Below are 7,858 nucleotides of genomic sequence, written 5' to 3'. Positions count from 1 at the left end.
GTTTGTGTATGACATCAAATTTGATGTAGGTTTCTGCCTATGTACCAATATGTTCAAATAACCTAAACCTATCAAGAGATGAACTGGGCATCCAATCACCTTCCTGTAATAGTATTGGGGATTTTTCAGTAGACTATAAGTTGAACTATATGTTAACATAGTTAGATCTTTTCAGAATCAGTAGACTATAAGTTAAACTATGTGTTAAGCATAGTTATATATTTTCGGACGGTGAGTTAAACATAGTTAATCACAACATGACATGTGACAGGCTTTGAGACTAGGTGGTGCAGAAGGAAGAGGCCTGGAACAGAGCCAGGGTTAAACATAGTTAAATATTTTCAGACTATAAGTTAAACATGGTTAATCACAGCATGACAGGCGTTGGGACTAAGTGGTACAGAGGGGAGAGGCCTGGAACAGAGCCAGGAAATGGACCTGGGAATGGGCCTGGAAATGGGCCTGCTATGTGTGAGAGCTGCCTGCTATGTGTGGGAATGGTACTGCTATGTGTGGGAACTGTATATGTTTGGGAATTGATTGTGGCTCAGAAAATGGACCTGCCATGTTTAAGCCATGTTTAAGTATCGATTGATATGTTTGGGAATCAGTTGAGGGGTCAGAACAGAGCCGGAAAATGGCTCTGTTATTTTTACATGACAGGGCTTGGTCCCACCACTATTGTTTCCAGAAACTGAATACATAGAAGGAAGACAAGTCAGATTTCACCACTATTATAAAATAAGGAAGTGGGTGGAGTGGTCAAGAGGTGAAAACTGGAAACAGTGGTGGAGGAACTATCAGGGAGGGATTAAGCTAAAATGTGTGTAAAATGAGTTAGGATGAAAATGTATTTAAACTGAGAGCTGAGAGGTGGAACGTTAGTTGCAGACCAGCTCGGCTCTATTGCTTGTGTAATAAAGTCTATCTTGATTCTACAAAAACTCTAGAAGTACTTTGGTTTTTTAATATGTATAAGGACAATTTTCTACGTCAATAGCAGGGTATATTGCTCATACCAGCTTATAGAAGCAACACGTTTAACTGTGTTTGTAGCGAAAACGTCAAAAAATGAAAGATTTGAGAATTGTTATGTGTTTACAAACTAAATATGCAAAACATTTCCTCTAAAGGCTGATATCCCACCTTGGTAATTGAGGGAATGTCAATTGTTAGAGAGGTGAATGTAACTGCAATCAAATATGTAGATATACACAGAAGAATGAATAAATATGTCTATGTCTGCAACTTGTCCTTCTCTCAGTGGTTCTTTCAGCTCAGACCACTTCTGTTTTTCTGAGGCTGAACAGAGAGAGAGAAAAAGAGATCATGAGTTGTCTTTTAATTTTACCACAGCATATTTTCTCACTCTAAACTAACATAGCTAGTCATTTCACACCTTAAAAAGATTGAGAAGAGTTTGCATTTCGCAACAACAATATATAAAGATACAGTGGGAACTGTAGCCTATACTGTGACTATGGGAACTGAGACAAAGACACTGTTATTGGCTGTGGGGTTGTGTGAATGTTAGTCTTGTGTGGACATCCTTCCAAATCTCATCTTGTTGACTTTTGTGGATTGGTGGGTGTATAACTTGAACGTCCAGCAACCCAAAGGTTGTGTGCTCAAATCTCATCGTGGAGAACATGAGCTAATTAGCAACTTTGCAACTACTTGCTACTTTGCAAGTACTTAGCATGTTAGCTAACCCTTCCCCTAACCTTAACCCTTTAACCTTAACCCCTAACCCTAACCTCTAGCTAGCATTAGCCAGCTAGCTAACGTTAGTGTTAGCCATTTAGCCACCTAGATAACATTAGCCACAACAAATTGGAATTCGTAACATATCATACGTTTTGCAAATTCATAACATATTGTACGTTTTGCAAATTCGTAACATATTATACGAATTGCAATTCGTAACGTATTGTACGTACATCTGAGACACACCATTTATTAAGAAATGTTACGTTCCGTATGGTATGTATTCATTTGTGGATGTCCATCATCCATTTCGTATGATACTGTAGCTTCTTACTTTCTCCTGTTCTTCTTATTTCTTATTTTTATTTCTCATGTGTTTTTGTTCTACCGTTGTTATTTTTTAGTACACCATTGATATTGATCACTACATTGTTGGGTTTATAGCTTGCAAGAAAGGTATTTGACTGTGCTAGTGCACATGACATTAAAACTTTAAACTTTAAACTGTACTGTATGTGTCTGATAATGACTTATTGAAAAAAAAAACTAAAAAGTTTGTTCTACTCCTTGTGAATTAGATACTGAAAACACAGGCACTTATAATTAGTATGATTATGATGATGGTGAAGTCATCTCCACGGTCCCAGGTAAAAAACATTCCCATCTGTATGATGTGTGCAGATCACAGGAGTTTGGTGGCACCTTAATTATGGAGGATGGGCTAAAGGTAATGACTGGAGTGGAATTGGTGGAATGGTATCAGATACATCAAACACATGGTTTCCATGTGTTTAATGTCATTCAATTTGCTCCATTCCAGCCATTATTATGAGCCGTTCTCCCGTCAGCAGCCTCCTGTGGTGCAGATATAGTACATCTTCCATGTGCCATCTGGATTAATAGAAATTAGTAGTGTTCCTGTCAAGCAGTGTTTCTTAAATGTTGGATCTGTTTCTGTGTGGGATATCAATGTTGAATTGGTAGAGAAGAGAGTACCCATACTTTGATTCCTGTCAGGCATCAGGGCCCCACAGAACACCAATTTTTTCCTGTTCATTAAAGGGGAAATCTGCAGTTGCTACATCAATTGTTTTACTTACAAATTAATGATATGTACCCATTCATTCTTAAAGAATATAACTTATAAATGCCTCATGAGCTTAGTTCAACTGTCGTACCCCATCAGAACCCAAAATATAGGCTTTCTTTTACTCTGATGTTTGTAAACAAAGTACATGTAAACAAACACTATATAGCCTCAAAACATGGTTAAAGGCCCAGTGCAGTCAAAAAAGTAATTTCTGGTATTTTATATATTTCCACACTATAAGGTTTTAATAATACTGTGAAATTGTGAAAATGATCATAATGCCCTTTTAGTGTAAGAGCTGTTTGAAAAGACCGCCTGAAATTTCAGCCTGTTTTGGTGGGATGGAGTTTTGGCCTGTCTGGTGACATCACAAGGCAGTAATTAGTTAATAGACTAATAAGAGAGAAAGTTCCAAACCTCTCTGTCTATAGCAACCCTTTTTCAGCTCTCTTTATTGAACCATTTTCCAATATGACCATCAGGCCCAAACCTTGCTTCTTCTCTGATGCCAAATATCACTCATCCATGTGCACTTGGTAAGATGTTATAATATATTATATAACCTTATTCACATGATTTGGATGGCCTACTATAAATAACCAAAGTTGTCTTTCACAAATGTAAATGCTAGGGATTGGTGTTCCTGAGGCAACGTTTTTCCTCAGCTCCAGAACACTAACCTCGTCCTCAGGCTAAATTTCTAGCCGGCTGGTGGACTAGATTAACAGAACAGAATTCAACTTTTAGTGCAGGGATCTACTGCAGGGATCATCAACTAGATTCAGCAACGGGCCAATTGTTGTGTATGATACGTTTTCTTTTCGTTTTTTCTGTCTATTGTGAATGAAGTCAGCATGGAGAAATTCCTTAATAAATCTTTCTTTGCCTAATCAGACTTAAAAGGAGCACAATGCTTTTTCTAAACATTTTAATATATTTCTGAAACTGTTTTTAAATAACCAAATACAAATACTATATTTCAAACTCATTGTCCGTTACAGGTGTGTTTGTTCTGTACACTTCGACAATGAATGGTAAAGCATGAATGCATTGACCTTATTTAATTTCTTACAAGCTAGTCAGCAGCACTTTCTTCTTCTTCCCATTGACATTGCAAATAAAAGGACTGTTGCCTACAGCTTCTTTCGAAATGACGTCACATACTCACTTTATCACTTTTACTTGCAGCTGAGTTTCTCTCCTGATGTGGTGGCGCGTGCCTGTAAGGTTGAGGTTGGCGGATCGAGTGAGCTGAAGAGTTCTGGGCTATAGTGCACTATGTTGAACGGGTGTCCACACTAAATTCGGTATCGATATGGTGCTCCTGGGGGAGTCCGGGACCACCAGGTCATCTAAGGATGGGTGCACTGGCCCAGGTCGGAAACGAAGCAGGCCAACGCCCCCGTGCCCTCCAGTAGTGGGTAGTGCCTGTGAATAGACGCTGCAGTGCAGACTTGGCAAGACATCGCAATCCTTTCTTCATTTATTTTTATTTGTAAAAAAAAACTGCTTCACGGTGGGAATTGCCTCTACAAAATGTTGTTTAGCAGATCATTAGCAGGTTACCAAAGACAATTGAGAATTATACTGACTCCTACTGACGAAATTAGGAAATAATATAATGCTGCAGGGCCCGTTGAGAGCAAAATATTCTTGCAAAAAGACACTTGTGTTCATGATTTAACACAGGATCATCATTTATAGCCATTTGTTGCCAGGCGATGATGTTGTAATGAAACCTCAAATGTCTTAATGAAATTGGTTATCATTTTCCCAGGAATTTAGATGTGATTAACATTTTGGGACCATATGAAATATGTAAATCAGAGTTCTTGAGCAGTCTAAAGGATGGATGGTAAGTAAAATGTTGTGGTTTATATTCCAGACTATTATTTCTGAAATATCGAAACCTTTATTACAAATGGTTGAGATATTACTCTTTTTTTTTCGTTTTCATTTATAATCATATAGATATATATTACAAATGTTGTATATTCATCAAACGTAATTTATTTGTAAAAACTTTGAGTAGCTTCCCTCCTTCATTCATGTCTTGTAATGTATTTTGTATTGTCTTCTGCATTATCTTATTAGTGCTGAGCAATTAGTGCTTTTTAACATTGGTTCGATAATTAAAAAAGAATCACTGTGTTCGATTTTGGTTTCAATTTTTTGGTTTGAATACTGTAACAACACACAATAAAACAATTAATAAAAGTCCCATGATGGTAGTGACTGCCCATTACTACTTCTCACTTTATAACCATAATTTATTCACATTACTTTTCTTTCATAAAATATTTCAGTTGTTGTGTGTTTCATTTGATGACTTTATTATTTCATTCCAAATCATCATCTCATCTCTATAGAGCTGCTGCCTATGCTGTCTGACAAAATCACTATTTTGTAGTTCTTCAAAGTAAATAAGGCATACTTTTATGACTGCTGAATGCCAACGGAAAATCACTTAGATCATGTATTTTCAGGTAGAGATCCTTTGCAAAGCAGCAGTTGCCTCTCTATATCCCCTGACCATAGCACATTCTTGTCTCTTCTGTAGCAGGCGTAAAATAAACACAGACCGTACAAGTAGATGCGCAATGGATTTTGGTCATTGTAGTTAATTACCACGTTTTATGCGCTACATTATGTATAATATTGTCCTGTTGGAAACTACAACTCCCTTCTACATCGCACAGTTCAGGCTGGATCTGATTTATCTCTAGAGATACTGTGCATGTGCGCAAACTGAACTAAATAATTGGATGTCGGTCAATTACTTGTTTAAAATTGAAAAAATAACGACATTTTGTTTAATTGCTCAGTGCTATCTCTTATAAAATACAGAATCATCAAGAAAAATGGAGTGGGGACATTTGCAGTTGTTGTAAAGACCAGATGTAAAAAGGATGGAAAGTACTATGCCTGTAAGACATTAAAGCAGTCTCAAGAAAGGTAATGTAACTCACAGACCAGCAGAGAAGTGCACCTTGTTATACAGACATATCGAGGGTCTTACACACAACTTTATTTTACATAAAACAATTCTACATTTACAGATGTAAATGTTTGTGTAGATGGTTGTTAGTGACTGTGCTGTGGTGTGTTGTGTTGTGTTGTGGTTCAGCTCTGGGCATGTCTGTAACCTAAGGGAGTTCCAGGCCATGAGGAGACTGAGTTCTCATCCCAACATCCTACAGCTACATGAGATCATCATGTGAGGAACACTACAGTGTGTGTTTGTTTCTCTTGTCCAAATCAAGGCATATCTGTGCTCCTCACAAGATTATAATTTCTTTCCTATTCGCATACTTAATTTCTTCTTCTGTCTGATGGTGTCCTGTCAGTGATGAGAACAGAGGCTCAGTGTCTCTGATACAGTGCATTCGAAAAGTGTTCAGACCCCTTCCTTTTTCAACATTTTGTTATGTTACAGCCTTATTCTAAAATGGATTAAATAATAGTTTTCCCTCATCAATCTACACACAATACCCCATAATGACAAAGCGAAAACAGGTTTTTAGAAATGTTTGCAAATGTATTAAACATAAAAAACAGAAATACCTTATATACATAAGTATTCAGACCCTTTATTATGAGACTCGAAATTGAGCCCAGGTGCATCCTTTTCCATTGACCATCCTTGAGACGTTTCTACAACTTGATTGGAGTCCACCTTTGGTAAATTCAATTGATTGGACATGATTTGGAAAGGAACACACCTGTCTATATAAGGTCCCACAGTTGACAGTGCATGTCAGAGCAAAACCAAGCCATGAGGTCGAAGGAATTGTCCGTAGAGCTCAGAGACAGGATAGTGTCGAGGCACAGATCTGGGGAAGGGTACCAAAACATTTCTGCATCATTGAAGGTCGCCAAGAACACAGTGGCCTCCATCATTCTGAAATGGAAGAAGTTTGGAACCACCAAGACTCTTCCTAGAGCTGGCCGCCTGGCCAAACTGAGCAATCGGGGGAGAAGGGCCTTGGTCAGGGAGGTGACCAAGAACCCGATGGTCGCTCTGACAGAGCTCCAGAGTTCCTCTGTGGAGATGGGAGAACCTTTCAGAAGGACAACCATCTCTGCAGCACTCCACCAATCAGGCCTTTATGGTAGAGTGGCCAGACAGAAGCCACTCCTCAGTAAAAGGCACATGACAGCCCTCTTGGAGTTTGCCAAAAGGCACCTAAAGGACTCTCAGACCATGAGATACAAGATGCTCTGGTCTGATGAAACCAACATTGAACTCTTTGGCCTGAATGCCAAGCGTCACATCTGGAGGAAACTTGGCACCATCCCTACGGTGAAGCATGATGGTGGCAGTATCATGCAGTGGGGATGTTTTTCAGTGGCAGGGACTGGGAGACTAGTCAGGATCGAGGGAAATATGAATGGAGCAAAGTACAGAGAGATCCTTGAAAACCTGCTCCAGAGTGCTCAGGAACCTCAGACTGGGGCTGAACGTTCACCTTCCAACAGGACAACGACCCTAAGCACACAGCCAAGACAACGCAGGAGTGGCTTCAGGACAAGTCTCTGAATGTCCTTGAGTGGCCCAGCCAGAGCCTGGACTTGAATGGGAGGAACTCCCCAAATACAGGTGTGCCAAGTTTGTAGCGTCATACACAAGAAGACTCGAGGCTGTAATCACTGCCAAAGGTGCTTCAACAAAGTACTGAGTAAAGGGTCTGAATACTTATGTAAATGTGATATCAGTTGGGGGGGTTTTGCACAAAGAAATAACTGTTTTTGCTTTGTTATTATGGGGTATTGTGTGTAGATTGATGAGGGGGAAAAACAACAACGTAACAAAATGTGGAAAGAGTCAAGGGGTCTGAATACTTGTGAGCTGATGGAGTTGAACATCTATGAGCTGATTAAAGGTCAGTGAAGGTTTATGTAGTCTAAGTCTACTCTTAGTGTATGGCTGCATTTCATTCCAAAACATTGTTCCCTTCTTTCTTCCCTCATTCACTCCCCTTCATAGATTTCAGACTGGTGGTCGTAAGCAGTTGTTCCATCTAGTTTCCCGTCATATTTCTTCCACATATCCAATCCTAC

This window comes from Coregonus clupeaformis, chromosome 33, assembly GCF_020615455.1.
Source record: "Coregonus clupeaformis isolate EN_2021a chromosome 33, ASM2061545v1, whole genome shotgun sequence".
In the NCBI taxonomy this organism is placed as follows: Eukaryota; Metazoa; Chordata; class Actinopteri; order Salmoniformes; family Salmonidae; genus Coregonus; species Coregonus clupeaformis.
This window is presented reverse-complemented; position numbering follows the sequence as displayed.